Source organism: Rhinoraja longicauda, chromosome 21, assembly GCF_053455715.1.
Source record: "Rhinoraja longicauda isolate Sanriku21f chromosome 21, sRhiLon1.1, whole genome shotgun sequence".
Lineage (NCBI taxonomy): Eukaryota > Metazoa > Chordata > Chondrichthyes > Rajiformes > Arhynchobatidae > Rhinoraja > Rhinoraja longicauda.
This window is the reverse complement of record NC_135973.1, coordinates 17,795,850-17,813,199: the sequence shown is the minus strand read 5'-3', so window position 1 is coordinate 17,813,199 and position 17,350 is coordinate 17,795,850. Positions and strand designations below refer to the sequence as shown.

General features: G+C 43.4%; 1 pseudogene; it reads right to left on the bottom strand.

Annotated features, from left to right (window-relative positions):
* The window catches only part of LOC144604272 (sodium/myo-inositol cotransporter 2-like), a 79,586-nt pseudogene that overhangs the window by 19,435 nt on the left and 42,801 nt on the right, over positions 1–17,350 (bottom strand).

The following is a 17,350-nucleotide window of genomic DNA, read 5'->3' as shown; positions in this document are numbered from 1 at the left end:
TTCTTACACCAGCCTGCAATTTAATTATATAATTGCTCCCCTAATTCCTGCTACTATTGTTGCATGCAAATGACTTTGCTGAATAGAGATGAGAAGTATTCATTTAAGATTTAAGAGTTTGTCATGGCTGTAGTCCGAGATATCATTACCAATGGTTTGGCCAGTAGGCTATATGGGTGGAGCTGAGAAATAAAAGGAGATGATCACATTGTTGGGAGTGTACTACCTGCCCCCAAATAGTCCACAGGAGTTAGAAGACGAAATATACCAGGAGATTGCAGGCAGATGCAAGACTAATAGGGTTGTCGTAGTAGGGTATTTTAACTTTCCCAATATAGTCATAGTGCCAAGGGCGTAGCCAGGGTTGAATTTGTTCAGAAAGTTTCCTCAGATATATGGTGCGCAGTACATAGGAGAGGGCAAAGCTGGATCTACTCTTATGGAATTGGGAAGGGCAAGTGACTGGAGTGTCTGTGGGTGAGCTTTTTAGGACCACCTACCACAGTTCTAGTAGCTTTAAGATAGTTATGAATAAAGACAGGCCGGGCGCACAAGTTAAAATTCTGAATTGGGGCAATCCAACTTTGATGGTATTAGACAAGAGCTTGATCACAGGTAGATGTGGTGGTCAAGAAGGATTTGGCACATTGCCCTTCATCAGTCAGGGTATTGAGTAAAAAAAGTTGGGATGTTATGTTACAATAGTACAATACTTTAGTGAGGACATATTTGTGTATTGTGTTCAGTTTTAGACACCCTGCTATAGGGATGATGCTGTTAAGCTGGAAAGAGTGCAAAGAAGATTAACGCAGATGTTGCCTGAACTTGAAGGCCTGAGCAATTGAGCTATTGGGCTGTGAGGTTGAGGTTGAGCTGGGAGATTGTGCAGGCTAGGACTTTATTCCTTTGAGCACAGAAGGATGAGGGATAATCTGATAGAGCAGATGCATATCTTTTACCCAGAGTCGGGGAAATAAAAACTAGAGAATATGGGTTTAAGGTGAGAGGGAAAAAATTTAATAGGAACCTGAGGTGCAAAACATTCCACACAGTGGGTGGTGGGTATAAGAAACAAGCTGCCAGAGGAAGTAGTTGAGCCAGGTACTATAACGACATTTAAAAGATATTTGGACAGGTAAATGGATAGGAAAGATTTTGAGGAATATGGGCCAAACCCAAGCAGGTGGGACCAGTGTAGGTTCGGCATCTTAGTTATCTTGGGCAAGTCGGGCCAAAGGGCCAACTTCCATGCTTAATGTATGATCTCACCTACATTATCTTTGAAAGGTACAGCATGAAAACAGGCCCTTTGGCCCACTGTCCATGCTGATCATCGATCACCTGTTCACACTAGTTCTATGTTATCCAACTTTCTCACCCACTCCCTAACCGTTACAATTTACAGAGGTCAATTAACCTACAAACCTGCAAGTCTTTGAGATGTAGGAGGAAGCCAGAGCATCCGGAGGAAACCCATAAGACCGAAGGGAGAACATGTAAATTCCATACAACCAGCACCTAAGGTCAGGATTGAGCCCAGGTCTTTGGCACTGTAAGGTTGCAGCTCTACCAGCTGTGCCACTCTAACACAATTTCCTGCTACACACACAGATTGATTCTTTAGTCTCTAATGGGCACCACTTTTTTACCTTTTTACCTTCTTACCATTAGTATACAAGAGAATACTTTGGGATATTCCTTATTCTTATCTGCTAGGAATATTTTATTTGCATGGAGGCCATGGTTGTGAATAAGAAAGGTAAGGTTTGGATAAATTACAATTGCATTATTTTGTTTTTGGTTTAACTTTTAATTCTTAATTGTATTTTTAACTATTTAAAATGTTAATACTGTTCATTTGATTATTGAAAAACCTTTCAGCCTCTCTAAATAACAAGATGCGAGGAAGTGGAGGGAGCAAGGGCCTTTGTGGCTAGCTGCAGCTGGGACTGTAAAATGGCATCAAAATGGCGTCTCTTGCACATGACTCAGTGGGCTGTTCTATACATTCGGTACCAACCAGGTGATAATCTTGCTGATCTGTATGTGAAAAAAGTATTTCACTGTACCTTGGTACAAGTAATAATAAATAAACTATTGAACCTTTCAACCTGCGTTTGGCCCATATCCCTCTAAACCTATCCTATCTGTAATTGTCCAAATGTTTTTCAAACATTGTGATAGTACCTGGCTCAACTATCTACGCTGATAGCTCGTTCCATATACCTACCACCCTTTGTGTAAAAAAGTTGACTCTCGGGTTCCTATTACATCCCCCCCCCCCCCCCCCCCCCCCTCCCCCACCTCACTTTAAAACTATGTCCTCTGGTTTTTAATCCCCTACTCTGGGTAAAAGACTCAATGCATTTACCCTATCCATTCCGGTGAGGGACAGTGCCCCCATGTGGTCCAGGACTTTCTTACCACTGTAAATAACATATATCATCACCCTTCTGAGAGTGTCAGTGTGGTCATTGCTGAACTCGACATCGTCCCTGACGCCACAGTACTTATAAAATCTCTTGGGATTAATCTTAATATTATCTGCCAGAGCTATTTACTGTCCCCCTTTTGCCCTCCTGATTTCCTCTTTAGTGTGCTCCTCAGTTCCTGAAACTCCTCCAGCGATACACTTGATCCCAGCTGCCTTTGCCTGCCCCATGACTCCTCTTTATTATTGACGAGAGCCTCAATTTCTCTAATTTCTTCCTTTTGTTGGTGGTGTTTGTACTGGCCATAGAATGAGGGAATGGGAGGGGGGGGGGGGGGGGGTGTTCCACAGTATTAGAGAGACCTATATTTAAACTCCTGTCTGAAGTCAGTCTTAGCACTGTTTCTACAAGTATTATAATTAACAATGGGAGTTGATAAAGGCACATTCAAAAGGTGAAGACATCAAGCTAATTATCCTGCCCAGACTTATGTAAGGTAGTTAGAAGGAAGTGTATATTGCCTATCATCCTAGATTTAATTGATAACTTAACTGTTATGTAAATAGGCTTACTGGGATAAAGTACTCGACTGATCATGCCTGGGAAAACCATTATGAAAATTGGGAAGATCTTCAAATAGGCTGCAAACAAGCTTGCACCTTTGGCATGGATAATTGATTTAGCAGAAAGTGAACGCTGGACAATGACCTGAAATCAATACAAGGCATCAGATAATTACATTAGGTTCAATAAATCCTTGTTCAAGCACATTTTCAGAGAATTGCACCAAATTTTCAACACAGAAAAATTCACAAATCATTCAATGTGCAGCAGGATGTGTGCTCCACATGCCCACATCTGCACACCTTTATTTCCCCTTTATAACATTTCTGGCCATCCCTCTCACATGCACATATTCAGATGCCTTTTAAGTGCAATCTATTCCACTTGCCACAGCTACTCTGTATGCTAAGTAAATATTATCTGCCGCTACACAAATACTTCTTCCAAATTACTTGTCGGATTGAAGTTTGGGTTAGTAGTATGGATTCTCTGGATGCCAGGAGCATTCTTGATGTCCAAAATGGTAGCTGGAGTTCATGGTCAGGTGAGGTGCCGACTTGTAGTAGACCCCTGAATGTTGCGTCAGTGGATTGCATTAACAATCCACATGTGCTGATTACACAACTGCCTTGCTATTTTGGAGTTTGCGGCTGAGTCAAATGCTATGTCTTAACCTTGTATTTCTGAGGACACATTAAGGAGCAGGAAAGATCCCTCCAGTGCAAGCCTTAATCCATCCATGGAATTTAAAGGGATCGACAGTTAATTACAGGCCTGTTGATATTTTTTTCCAAAGGTCTGCATCCATAGGTGACTAATTGTTTTTTGTTGGCAGGGTTGATTCAAGGCACAAGTGAAATTACTGGAAGAATGTGCAGAAGGCATGTTGGAGGGGGAAAAAGAAGAAGAAAGATAGGAATGTTTACAGGAGGGGGTCATCTGACCCTCAAGTGGCATAGCGTTCAAGGAACTGATCGCCCATCTGATCCTCAAGTTGGTCAACACTTGCCTTACCTCACTCTACCCTGCTGGAGAGCAGCAGATGAAGCACTGCTTATTTGATCACAGCCTTCTGTGTGATGCACAGAAAGTCTTCAGACATTAATCAGTACTGTCTCAACGGCTGGCAGGAGTGAGAGGTCGACAGACAGCTCAACACCTGGTATTCTGGCAGCAGTATCAATACTTTCACCATCACATCATGTTTGCATGTGAGCCATCTCAACAAACCAATGTAATGGTGCCATCTGCCAACAAAAATGGCTGATGACTCCAGCACTCAAGATATGATCTACTAAAATTATACTTCTTCCGCCCAGTGAAACACTGCAGTATTTAGTGAAGAAGTAGAGGAATAGGATGGTTGTGGACTAAACTGTGTCTGTTAGGATTTAAAGGTGCATTCAATTACCACTATTGAACTTCTGCATCCAGGCATTATGATTACACCTTATGGCTTCAGGATTAAAGCTCCAGGATTAAAGCTCCCACTGCCTTGACCATTTCTCCTACATGCTGGGAAAGGATCATGCCTCTGAATGGGTTAGCAGCAGTTTACTGACAATGGGGAGGTGCACAATGGTAGGTAGCCTTGTTTGATAGTGGGCCAAGGGAAGCAGGGGAGGTAGAATTGGAAGGACTATTTGGGGGTAGAGAAGGAATACTGGGAAACCGACAATGTTTAGACTATAAAAGGCATAATGTACTGGAGTAACTCAATAGATCAGCCAGCATTCCTGGAGAACATGGATAGTTGATGTTTTGGGTTGGGACCCTTCTTCACACCGTTTCAGAATGTTTAGACTGTGTGGGAATGACTGTCAATGAGCAAATAGCGGGCATTGGAAAGGTGCTTGGGATGTGAGGGTTTTTGGAGATGAGCAACGTTTGAAAGGTGTGATAGGGCAGTGGTGGGTGTAAGCCTGTTTTAGCACAGCGTGCAATGCCCACTGAGTGTATTTCCCATATTTCCTTATGATAGGAAATCTGAAGACGGGTTCCGTCTCCAAAACATTTTCTGTCCAATTCCTTCCGCAGATTCTGCCTTACCTAGTGAGTACTTACAGCACTTGGTATTTTGCTCAAGATTCACCAGGAGTTGCTGGGATGGAACATTTCAGTTATTAGGAATGTCTGCTTTCCCTGGATTGGATAAGAGGGAGCATGACTGTGATGGGAAAAACTATGAGGGTTAGGGTTAGGGTTATGTGCACTCGTGGACATAGGACCAGAGTTGCTGATAGCATTTAAGTAGCATCTGGCCAACCCCTTGGATCATAGAACATAGAGCAGTGCAGGAGCAAGCCCTTCAGCCAACAATACCTATGTCGAACATGATGCCCAGATAAACTTACCTCATCTGCCTGCACATGATTCATATGTCTCAATTTCCTGCATATCCACATGTCGATTTAAAAGCCTCTTAAACACTATTATGCCAACTAGTCTTTGACCGTTCCACCCTGGGAAAAAGGTTTTGACTGTCTACCCTATTTATGCCATTCATAAATGTATATACTTCTATCAGGTCTCCCCTCAACCTCTGGATATCCAGAGGAAACAATCAAAGTTTGTCCAACCTTTCCTTTTAGTTAATACCCCCCCCCCCCCCCCCCGGCAGCATTCTGCAAAACCTCTCCTGCACCAGTCTGCAATCATCCATGCATTGAAGGCTGTATGCCAAATGCTGGAGGATGGAATGGATGCCCACTGGTCACCATGGACATGGTGGTCCAAATGGCCTGTTTCCATGCTGTATGACATATCTCATGGGTTAAATGGATGATAAATGCCCAGGATCTGATGCCCGCATCTTCAGAGGTGGCTGTGGACAAAGTGAATACACTAACTGTCATCTTGCAAACTTCTATCAGTTCCAGAGCGGTCTTCAAATGTAACCCCACAAGGACGAGTGAAAATAACAAACAACAAATCAGTTGGATTGACGCCAGCTGTAGAGGAGATGCTGGAAACTATAATGATGAAAATGGTTCACAGAATAATTAGACTCTAAAAAACGGGATTGGGCATTGTCAGCAAGGATTCATAAAATGGCAAGGAAAAGACACAAAAAGGAATAACAGCAGATCAAGCAGCCTGGATAGGTGATGTTTCGGGTCAGGACCCTTTTCAGAAGGGTCTCAAACCGAAATGTCACCTATCCTTGTTCTCCAAATGCTGTCTGACCCACTGAGTTATTCCAGCATTTTGTGTCTTTCCTTGGTAAACTAGCATCTGTTGTTCATAGTTTCTTCATTCAGTGACAAATCTGTTGAGAGCTTTCTTTGAGGTATTTTAATAAGGGGATTAAGTGATGTGGCATGATTTGAGAGTTGGGAAACTTTTAATAAACTCAAGGTGATTAAACAAAATTAAATGGATGATGTTGGTGTTAATATTATGGTGTGATATTATGGCTATCAGACAAAAAACAAGGAGTGGAAATAAAAAACTTACATTTGTCTTCATAGGTTGGGGCATTGAGTATAAGAATCAGGAAGTCATGATAGAGCTTTATAGGACTTTGGTTAATCTGCATTTGGAGTATCGTGTGCAGTTCTGGTTGTTGCATTACAGGAAGGATGTGGAGGCTTTTTAAAGGGTATGGAGGTTTACCAGAATAAATCTGATTAGAGGGTATTATCAAGTGGGTAGTGATTATTTTCGTTGGAATATTAGTTGAGGGGAGACTTGGTAGTACATAAAGTTATGAGAGGCATAGATGGTGGAAAGATTCAGAACCCTTTCCCCAGGGTGGAAATATCAAAGATTTGAGGGCATGGCTTTAATGTGAGTGAAGCAAAGTTTAAAGGACGTCCTCGGGGCAAGATTCTTTACAAGATTCATGGGGCAAGAGACCCATGTCTCTCTAAAACCAAGCCGTTCAGTCTCACTTTATAAAACACTCTAATAAGACTGTAATAAGTCCATATTATTACACAGCAATTCTTACTTCGTCCACTCATCCAAATCAATAGTGTAGATTGGGGCACCACTAAAACAGAACATAGAATATGGAACAGTACAGCAGAGGAAAGGTCTGGCAGTTCATAATTTATCTACCAAACATGATAGCATGATAAACTAATCTTGCCTGCACAGGATCCATATTCCTCCATTCCCTGCATCTTCATGTGCCTAACTCAGAGACTCTTAAACACCACAATCATATCTGTCTCCACCACCACCACCAATCATATCTGTCTCCACCACCAGGTGGTGTGTGCCAGTAATGTGCCGTCAGGGGTGGTGGTGGTGGAGACAGATATGATTGTGGTGTTTAAGAGTCTCTGAGTTAGGCACATGAAGATGCAGGGAATGGAGGAATATGGATCCTGTGCAGGCAAGATTAGTTTATCATGCTATCATGTTTGGTAGATAAATTATGAACTGCCAGACCTTTCCTCTGCTGTACTGTTCCATATTCTATGTTCTGTTTTAGTGGTGCCCCAATCTACACTATTGATTTGGATGAGTGGACGAAGTAAGAATTGCTGTGTAATAATATGGACTTATTACAGTCTTATTAGAGTGTTTTATAAAGTGAGACTGAACGGCTTGGTTTTAGAGAGACATGGGTGTCAATGCACATGAGCTCTTAGGGCTAACGGAAACAAGGGATATGGACAAAAAGCAGGAACAGGGTACTGATTCTGGATGATCAGCAATGATCATATTGAATGGTGGTGCTGGCTCGAAGGGCCGAATTGCCTACTCCTGCACCTACTTTCTATGTTTCTATGAATTACCGAATATTAACAAACAAGTACCTCAAGTATTTAAGAAGGTAAATTGTCTGTGAACTTTATTGCAAAAAGATTTGTGTATTAGAATATGGAGGTGTAGATAAAATCAAATGGGGCTCTGAGAAGGCTGCTTCTGGAATATAACATACAGGGTTGGTGCCCCTATCTAATAAATCTTATCCATGAGAGAGGGAGTGCAATGAAAGTTCACCACATTGATTCCTGGGGTGGATAGTTTGTCCTCTGAGGTGCAATAAACCACTCTAGAATTTAAAAGAGCATGGTTTCAGTGAAACACACACAACCTCTACAGGGCCTGGCATGGTAAATGCAAGAAGGGGGATCCACTTGGTGGGATTGGGAGACCAGAAAGGTTTGGATGGTGCTGATGTTGTGGATGCTGGAGATATTGGAAGACTAACAATGGTTGGATAGTTGTGAAGCGTTGCAGCGTAGTTGGGTCGATTTCGTTGGGTCACTGTCAAACTGACAATATTGAGAGAGCAGGCTGTGCCCATACTGGGAGATTGCTAATGCCAATGGTTGGATATTGTGGTTGGGGAATTGGGAGACCATCTTTGTTTGGAAGGCGGGAAAGAAGCATGAGAGAGCAACTGGAAGAACTGATGTTATTTACAATGGTGTATTGAAAGGATAGCAATGGAATTGATGTCTGCAATGTTTGAATGGTTTACATAGAAAACATAGAAAATAAGTGCAGGAGGAGGCCATTAGGCCCTTTGAGCCAGCACCGCCATTCACTGTGATTATGATTTAGAGTTGGGGTTTAGCAATCAACTATTTAGATGTTGGGGGTCGGGTGGAAGTGGTGATTTGGAGGTTGCCTCACAGCTCCAGCAGCACGGTTCACCCTGACCTTGCGTGCTGTCTATGCGGAGGTTCTCACTATGACTACATAGGTTTTTCCCATGTGCTCCAATTTCCTTGTACATCCCTAATGTAGATGAGGCAACAGCACTACCTGCTGTACCACTGTGTCACTGTCCACATTGCTGTTGGGTTTTCCATGCTTTAACTGGAAAGGTTGTCAGTGAGGTCCTGCCACCTGTCACCACTTACGACACTGAAAGATACACTTTCTGTGAGCTTCAGTGCACTCTGAGCATTGGAAGGTGAGTGAGCAGCAGGCTGTAAGTTCTGAAGCTACCCATTCAGCTCTCCCAATGTATTCAGTGTCCCTGTAAATAAATACAAATGCATTCAAATGATCATTTGGTGTATGACCAATGTCCAAATTACATGGGTGAACCAAAGTGAAATATGTACAGAAATACTTCCAGAGTCAGGATTTCTGGATTTCCCCTCGGATCCATGTACCCTGAATCAAATCACATTTGCATGTTATTCATGCATGAAAAACAGGTGCAAACAGATCCAATTTCAGGCTTTTTAAAATTTTAGTACGTACTGGCATTCCAACATGCCAGAATCTCATTTAAACTAATGTTTAGGGTTGAACTGATTACGCAAGCTTTGCTAAACTTCCCAATCTTATGCTACATGTGATTACCATGTTAAACCTCAACATTATCACTTTACACAAGTTGTCAAGATTTGCGTAAGTAAAGGGGATCTATGGAAGAGACCATGTATTTGATTGCCGAGTCACATCGTAATCTCCACGTAACTCTTGTTAACAGATTGAAGTCTTCCAATTACAGTAATAATTGATCAGAAAAAAAATTACAATGATTGATCTTTATGTTTACTATCTATAGGATAGTGTTACCTGATCTGTACACCAATACCAGGTAGAAAGTAATGTTATTCCAAATATTACACCTGGCCATGGAAAGTCAGAGTTAACTGCTTCTTGGAAGATGTGAAAGGCATCATGCCTTGGCAAGCCACAGGATGTGTTCATTCCATGCATATTGGGGATGGCCTGGAAGTATTTCCTTTTGAGGCCTGAGTAACCATCAACTTCAATAAAAGCTGTAAAACAAAAAAAACCTAAGTGTTTGTAATAAACAGTAAAATGGGTAGGAATCTGTACCATTTGTCATTAACTATTAGATATGTGACAGGCGTATTAATATTTATATTTCTTTGAAATTGTTTCCAAGATACAACATTCTTCACCAAAGTACTAAGCCTCTTTATCTTTGATACCTCATTCTATGACTCTTTCTTTCACACATCACCATTCATGTTCCATTCCCAAACCCAAAAGTTGAGTGTATTCATTCTCATTGGTTACAATTCTCCACTGGAATGAGGTCAATTGTTAGTAGCATTCCTGTGGGTTTCCCTAGCCATTATGTGATCAAAAATTTCCTTCAGGAATGGTAATGAAATGGATAGCTCACAATGCGGGGTATCAAGGGCCTCTCCCACTTAGGCGATTTTTTTGGCGACTGCCGGCAACTGTCAAAGTCGTAGCAGATCGCCGAAATTTTATTTTACCCAGCGACAATGACCACGACAATGCCGAGTCAGGTCGAGATTACACCGTCTTCGGAAACATTGCGAAATTCCCACGCTGTCAATGCAACAGAAAGCAAAGAGTGGGGATAAATGGGTCCCTTTCGGAATGGCAGGCAGTGACCAGTGGGGTACCGCAAGGTTCGGTGCTGGGACCCCAGCTATTTACGATATACATTAATGACTTAGACGAAGGGATTAAAAGTACCATTAGCAAATTTGCAGATGATACTAAGTTGGGGGGTAGTGTGAATTGTGAGGAAGATGCAATAAGGCTGCAGGGTGACTTGGACAGGTTGTGTGAGTGGGCGGATACATGGCAGATGCAGTTTAATGTAGATAAGTGTGAGGTTATTCACTTTGGAAGTAAGAATAGAAAGGCAGATTATTATCTGAATGGTGTCAAGTTAGGAGGAGGGGGAGTTCAACGAGATCTGGGTGTCCTAGTGCATCAGTCAATGAAAGGAAGCATGCAGGTTCAGCAGGCAGTGAAGAAAGCCAATGGAATGTTGGCCTTCGTAACAAGAGGGGTTGAGTATAGGAGCAAAGAGGTCCTTCTACAGTTGTACCGGGCCCTGGTGAGACCGCACCTGGAGTACTGTGTGCAGTTTTGGTCTCCAAATTTGAGGAAGGATGTTCTTGCTATGGAGGGCGTGCAGCGTAGGTTCACTAGGTTAATTCCCGGAATGGCGGGACTGTCGTATGTTGAAAGGCTGGAGCGATTGGGCTTGTATACACTGGAATTTAGACGGATGAGGGGGGATCTTATTGAAACATATAAGATAATTAGGGGATTGGACACATTAGAGGCAGATAACATGTTCCCAATGTTGGGGGAGTCCAGAACAAGGGGCCACAGTTTGAGAATAAGGGGTAGGCCATTTAGAACGGAGATGAGGAAGAACTTTTTCAGTCAGAGAGTGGTGAAGGTGTGGAATTCTCTGCCTCAGAGGGCAGTGGAGGCCAGTTCGTTGGATGCTTTCAAGAGAGAGCTGGATAGAACTCTTAAGGATAGCGGAGTGAGGGGGTATGGGGAGAAGGCAGGAACGGGGTACTGATTGAGAGTGATCAGCCATGATCGCATTGAATGGCGGTGCTGGCTCGAAGGGCTGAATGGCCTACTCCTGCACCTATTGTCTATTGTCTATTGTCTATTGCTTCTCGGGCATCCTAATTTTCACTGAAATCACTGACAAGTCAATAAGTACTTGAGAGTTTTGAAAAATAACATCTTGCCCGGGTTACTTGAAAACCAAGCTTCACTGTAACAAGGAATAAACTGGATTTAATTCCAGTTTACTAATAGCTGTATTAAAAAAAAATCATTTAAAAAGTGGTTAAGTGGATTTTTGTGAAAAGGGTGTGGGCATTCTTTGAAAATGTACGGGAGATGCATATCTGGTTTCTGGGTTGCATATCTGGGTTGGGAGCCCACTTTAAATGTAATGGCCAATGGCCATAAACATCGCGAAAATTCCCACGCTTACCTGACCGTCAAACTGTCGCCTCCAATCTACCTGTCAAATGTCCTGACGGTAAATAAATTAGTTAAACACAAGCATTTTATGTTATTTTGAAATGACTTTACTTATTTTAATATTATGTGCTTCTAAATGCATTTAAGAGAACCTCTTAAATGCGACAGCGCCCGCAATAAGCAACGATCCCTCCGACAAGCCAGCTGTCACTGAGAAATTTCAAACCGGATGATTTCTCAGCGACGCGCCGAGATCCACTACGATTTTTGGAAGACTCCTCACGATCATGCCCGTGACACCCTGGTGAACTGTCGGCGACAGCCTAATCGCCGGCAGTCGCCTTAATATCGCCTGGGACAGGCCTTTCACTGATTTGAATTGCCGATATGTTTCTCAGCCTCTAGAGGAAATATCTTGGTCGTGATCTTCAAGATGCTGGAGAATGGAGTACTTTTTTGTATTTCGGGTCACTATTTAGTACATGCAAATTAAACATCAGCACAAGTTATATTGCAGATTTGTTATAAAATAGATAAATAAATTAGGTGGTTGGGAAAAAAAAATTGAGCAGTAAATGGAAAAAAAATGGTTGGAAGGCAGGCAGTATCTGTGGAAGGAAACCCAAACTTTTCTGGTTCATGGCCTTTCATTGGAACTACCAAATGTTCTAGGGGCCGGAGAACCTAGGGTGATGGAGGAACTGAAGGAAATCCACATTAGGCAGGAAATGGTTTTGGGTAGACTGATGGGACTGAAGGCTGATAAATCCTCAGGGCCTGATGGTCTGCATCCCAGGGTACTTAAGGAGGTGGCTCTAGAAATAGTGGAAGCATTGGAGATCATTTTTCAATGTTCTATAGATTCAGGATCAGTTCCTGTGGATTGGAGGATAGCAAATGTTATCCCACTTTTTAAGAAAGGAGGGAGAGAGAAAACGGGTAATTATAGACCAGTTAGTCTGACATCAGTGGTGGGGAAGATGCTGGAGTCAATTATAAAAGACGAAATTGCTGAGCATTTGGATAGCAGTAACAAGATCATTCCGAGTCAGCATGGATTTACGAAGGGGAAATCATGCTTGACAAATCTACTGGAATTTTTTGAGGATGTAACTAGGAAAATTGACAGGGGAGAGTCAGTGGATGTGGTGTACCTCGACATTCAGAAAGCCTTCGACAAGGTCCCACATAGGAGATTAGTGGGCAAAATTAGAGCACATGGTATTGGGGGTAGGGTACTGACATGGATAGAAAATTGGTTGACAGACAGAAAGCAAAGAGTGGGGATAAATGGGTCCCTTTCGGAATGACAGGCAGTGACCAGTGGGGTACCGCAAGGTTCGGTGCTGGGACCCCAGCTATTTACGATATACATTAATGACTTAGATGAAGGGATTAAAAGTACCAGTAGCAAATTTACAGATGATACTAAGCTGGGGGGTAGTGTGAATTGTGAGGAAGATGCAATAAGGCTGCAGGGTGACTTGGACAGGTTGTGTGAGTGGGCGGATACATGGCAGATGCAGTTTAATGTAGATAAGTGTGAGGTTATTCACTTTGGAAGTAAGAATAGAAAGGCAGATTATTATCTGAATGGTGTCAAGTTAGGAAGAGGGGATGTTCAACGAGATCTGGGTGTCCTAGTGCATCAGTCACTGAAAGGAAGCATGCAGGTACAGCAGGCAGTGAAGAAAGCCAATGGAATGTTGGCCTTCATAACAAGAGGAGTTGAGTATAGGAGCAAAGAGGTCCTTCTACAGTTGTACTGGGCCCTGGTGAGACCGCACCTGGAGTACTGTGTGCAGTTTTGGTCTCCAAATTTGAGGAAGGATATTCTTGCTATTGAGGGCGTGCAGCGTAGGTTCACTAGGTTAATTCCCGGAATGGCGGGACTGTCGTATGTTGAAAGGCTGGAGCAATTAGGCTTGTATACACTGGAATTTAGAAGGATGAGGGGGGATCTTATTGAAACATATAAGGTAATTAGGGGATTGGACACATTAGAGGCAGGAAACATGTTCCCAATGTTGGGGGAGTCCAGAACAAGGGGCCACAGTTTAAGAATAAGGGGTAGGCCATTTAGAACGGAGATGAGGAAGAACTTTTTCAGTCCGAGAGTGGTGAAGGTGTGGAATTCTCTGCCTCAGAAGGCAGTGGAGGCCAGTTCGTTGGATGCTTTCAAGAGAGAGTTGGATAGAGCTCTTAAGGATAGCGGAGTGAGGGGGTATGGGGAGAAGGCAGGAACGGGGTACTGATTGAGAGTGATCAGCCATGATCGCATTGAATGGCGGTGCTGGCTCGAAGGGCTGAATGGCCTACTCCTGCACCTATTGTCTATTGTCTATTGTCTATTGAAACATTGATCCTGTTTTTCTCCCTCTCCAAATGCTGACTGACCAGTTAGAATGTTGTATCTTTATTTAATAGATAATTTACTGCTGTACAAGTAAAACATTTCCATTTTGGTCAAAGAAAGATGTATCCTCTCTAGATGAAGTGCACTGAAGATTACCTAGCTGACTCTAGTGATGTCAGGTTTGCTGAAGAGGAGAGATTGAGTGGACTGGCACTGGATGCACCAGAATGTAGAAGAATAAGAGGAGACCTCACTGATGCATACAAAAGGGCTTTAGCGGTAGATGCATGGAAACCCAAAAGGCACAGTTTGAGAATAAACAGTAAGATAGAGAACCATCTTCACTTCAAGAGAATGAGGCACTGAGACTACTCTCCACAATGTCAACAACACCAATCAGTGCAGCACAGTGGGGCAGCAGTAGAGCTGGGTTCGATCCTGACTATGGGTGCTGACTGTATAGTTTGTACGTTCTCCCTGTGATCACGTGGGTTTTCTATGGGTGCTCTGGTTTCCTCCTGCACTCCAAAGACGTCCAGGTTTGTAGGTTAATTGGCTTCAGTAAAGTTGTAAATTGTCCCTTGTGTGTAGGATAGTGCTAGTGTATGTGGACATAGTGGGCCAAAGGGCCTGTTTTCACGCTGTATCTCTAAAGTCTAAAGTCAATAGCAGCTTCATCTGTGAACCCACTGCTTGTGCTTTCTACATCCAAATAATATTTCATGATTACTACAAACAGCTATATTACAAACAGCAAGGGTCCTATCACCAATCATTGAATACCACTAGTCACAGGCACCCAATCACTTAAACAACCCTCTACCATTACCCTCTGCCTCCTATATCATGCCAATTTGCCAACGCCCTGGATCTCAGGGGCTTTAGCCTTGTAGAGCAGTTTCACATGTGAAACTACTGGATAATACCAGACCAGGGAATTCCTGTGTCGATCTGAAAAGATAAATCTCATCATAAGAGTACATCCCTCATTCATGCCAGATTATTGCATTCTGAATTTACTCAGTAAAGAGAATCCTTGGACCCCACCAGATTAGGCAACTTCTGGATCCTGGCAGAAGAAGAATCTTGTTATGAAAGTCGTTAATCAAACCAGGATTGGGAATTCCAGAATTCTGCCAGAATAAGGATGCTTGATGCTACTAGGAAGTGGAATTCCTGAATCTTGGTAGGGTTTGAGCCTCAAAATCCTGTACGATGCCAAAATTAACTCTTACAAATTCCCGATCCTCTCAAAATTCAGAGCTTCCAATTAGTCTGAATCTGGCAATTTTGTGAGTCTGAATCCTGACAAATTTTGGAGTTCCTAAATCCTGCCTGCTAAGGGACCTCCTGCTAGGTGTGATCAATTGCCATAAGGGATTTAGGATATGCCTCCACTAGCATGCATGGAATTAAAGACATTGGTTGGATGGAGGGGAGTCAGTTACCCAAAAGCAACTTGAGAATAGGAAGTGAAAACCATCCAATGAGCTGTGAAAATTTATAGGAAGGAAATGTTCAAGTATAATTGCAAATATGGAATAACTAGGTACTGAATATTTTTTTTTTTCTTTGGTAATATTTTGGGGGTGAACAGTTGTGGGTAACACAACAGACAATTACAAAATGACAGTGACTTAAATATAACAAAGTAACTATATTAGCAGCTTGATAGAATAGACACTTAGCCTGTTACACCAAACGTAACCTGTGAATGGAATGCCAACTCCCAAGATACAGTGGAAAACTAGAAACTAAAGCAGTGGCAGAAAATAAGAGGCATGTAAAAACTGAGTTGCATATTAGCATGAATGGTGCAGAAGAGAACAATACTCGAGTTGTTGTTGTTCGTCCTTCAGGCTCGAAGATGACCATGACTTCACCTTCAGTTGGAGGATTGGTGACTGTGGGTCCGGAAGTGACTGGTGAGGCCAATCCGGGCCCGGAAGGCACACCCACACGTAGGACACAAGTGGATGGGTGCTGCAGTGGAAGTGGAGGTAGCCCGGGCCTTGCGTCTGTTCTCTACTGCACAGGCTCCTGTGGTGAGCTTGCTACGCCAAGTTGGACGGTCCAGAGCAAGAGATTCCCAAGTGCTGAGGTTGATGTCCAAGTTTTTGAGGGACACTTTGAGGCAGTCCTTAAACCATTTCTTCTGTCCTCCTACTGAGTGCTTGCACCGACACAGTTCTCCATACAGAAGTTGTTTTGGCAGTCGACTCTCGGGCATTCTGACGACATGGCCTGTCCATCTGGCTTGGGCTTTCTGTAGGTGGGTGTGGACGCTGGGGATTCCGGCCCGTTCCAAGCTCTCTGTGTCGGGAATTTTGTCCTGCCACCTGATGTGAAGCAGTCTGCATAGGCAGCTCAAGTGAAAGTGGTTGAGCTGTTTGGCATGTCTGCTGTAGACAGTCCAGGTCTCACTGGCATGGAGAAGAGTGGTGAGTACCACTGCACGGTAGACCTTCAGCTTGGTGATAAGGCTGAGTCCTCTCCGCTCCCAAACATTCCCACGGAGCCGCCCAAAGGCAGCGCTGGCCTTGGCAATCCTGTTGTTGACATCAGCATCAATGTTCACCACTCGCGAGAGTGTACTACCCAGATAGGTAAAGCTGTCGACTGCCTGTAGATTCTGCCCCTTTCACCGTGATGTGTGGTTCCTGGTAGGGCTTTCCAGGCGCAGGCTGGTACATAACTTCAGACTTTTTGGTGCTAATGGAGAGACCAAAGTTGTCACAAACCTGTGAGAAGCAGTCCATTTCATACTGCATCTTCTGCTCTGTGCTGGCGTTGAGGGCGCAGTCATCAGCAAACAAAAAATCTCTGATGATGGTCTCCTTCACCTTTGTAACAGCTTGCAGGCGCCTGAGGTTGAACAGCCTGCTGTCAGTCCTGTACCTGATGTATATTCCATCCTGGCAGTCACGGAAGGCATCAGTCACCATTGCAGAGAAGACCATGCTGAAGAATGTAGGGGCAAGAACACAACCTTGCTTCACGCCGTTTGACACTGGAAAGGCTTCCGACTCGTCTCCATCATCTATCACTTTCACCATCATGCCGTCATGGAACTGCCGGACAATCATGATGAACTTGCTGGGACAGCCAAACTTCTGCATTATCTTCCACAAGCCATCTCTGCTGACAGTGTCGAAGGCCTTTGTCAGATCGACGAAGGTCACGAACAGGTCGCTGTGCTGCTCTTGGCATTTTTCCTGGTGTTGGCGTGCAGCAAATATCATGTCGACAGTTCCACGTCCAGCACGGAAACCGCACTGACTTTCTGGAAGGAGACCCTGCTCAAGGTGTTGAATGAGACGGTTGAGCAGGA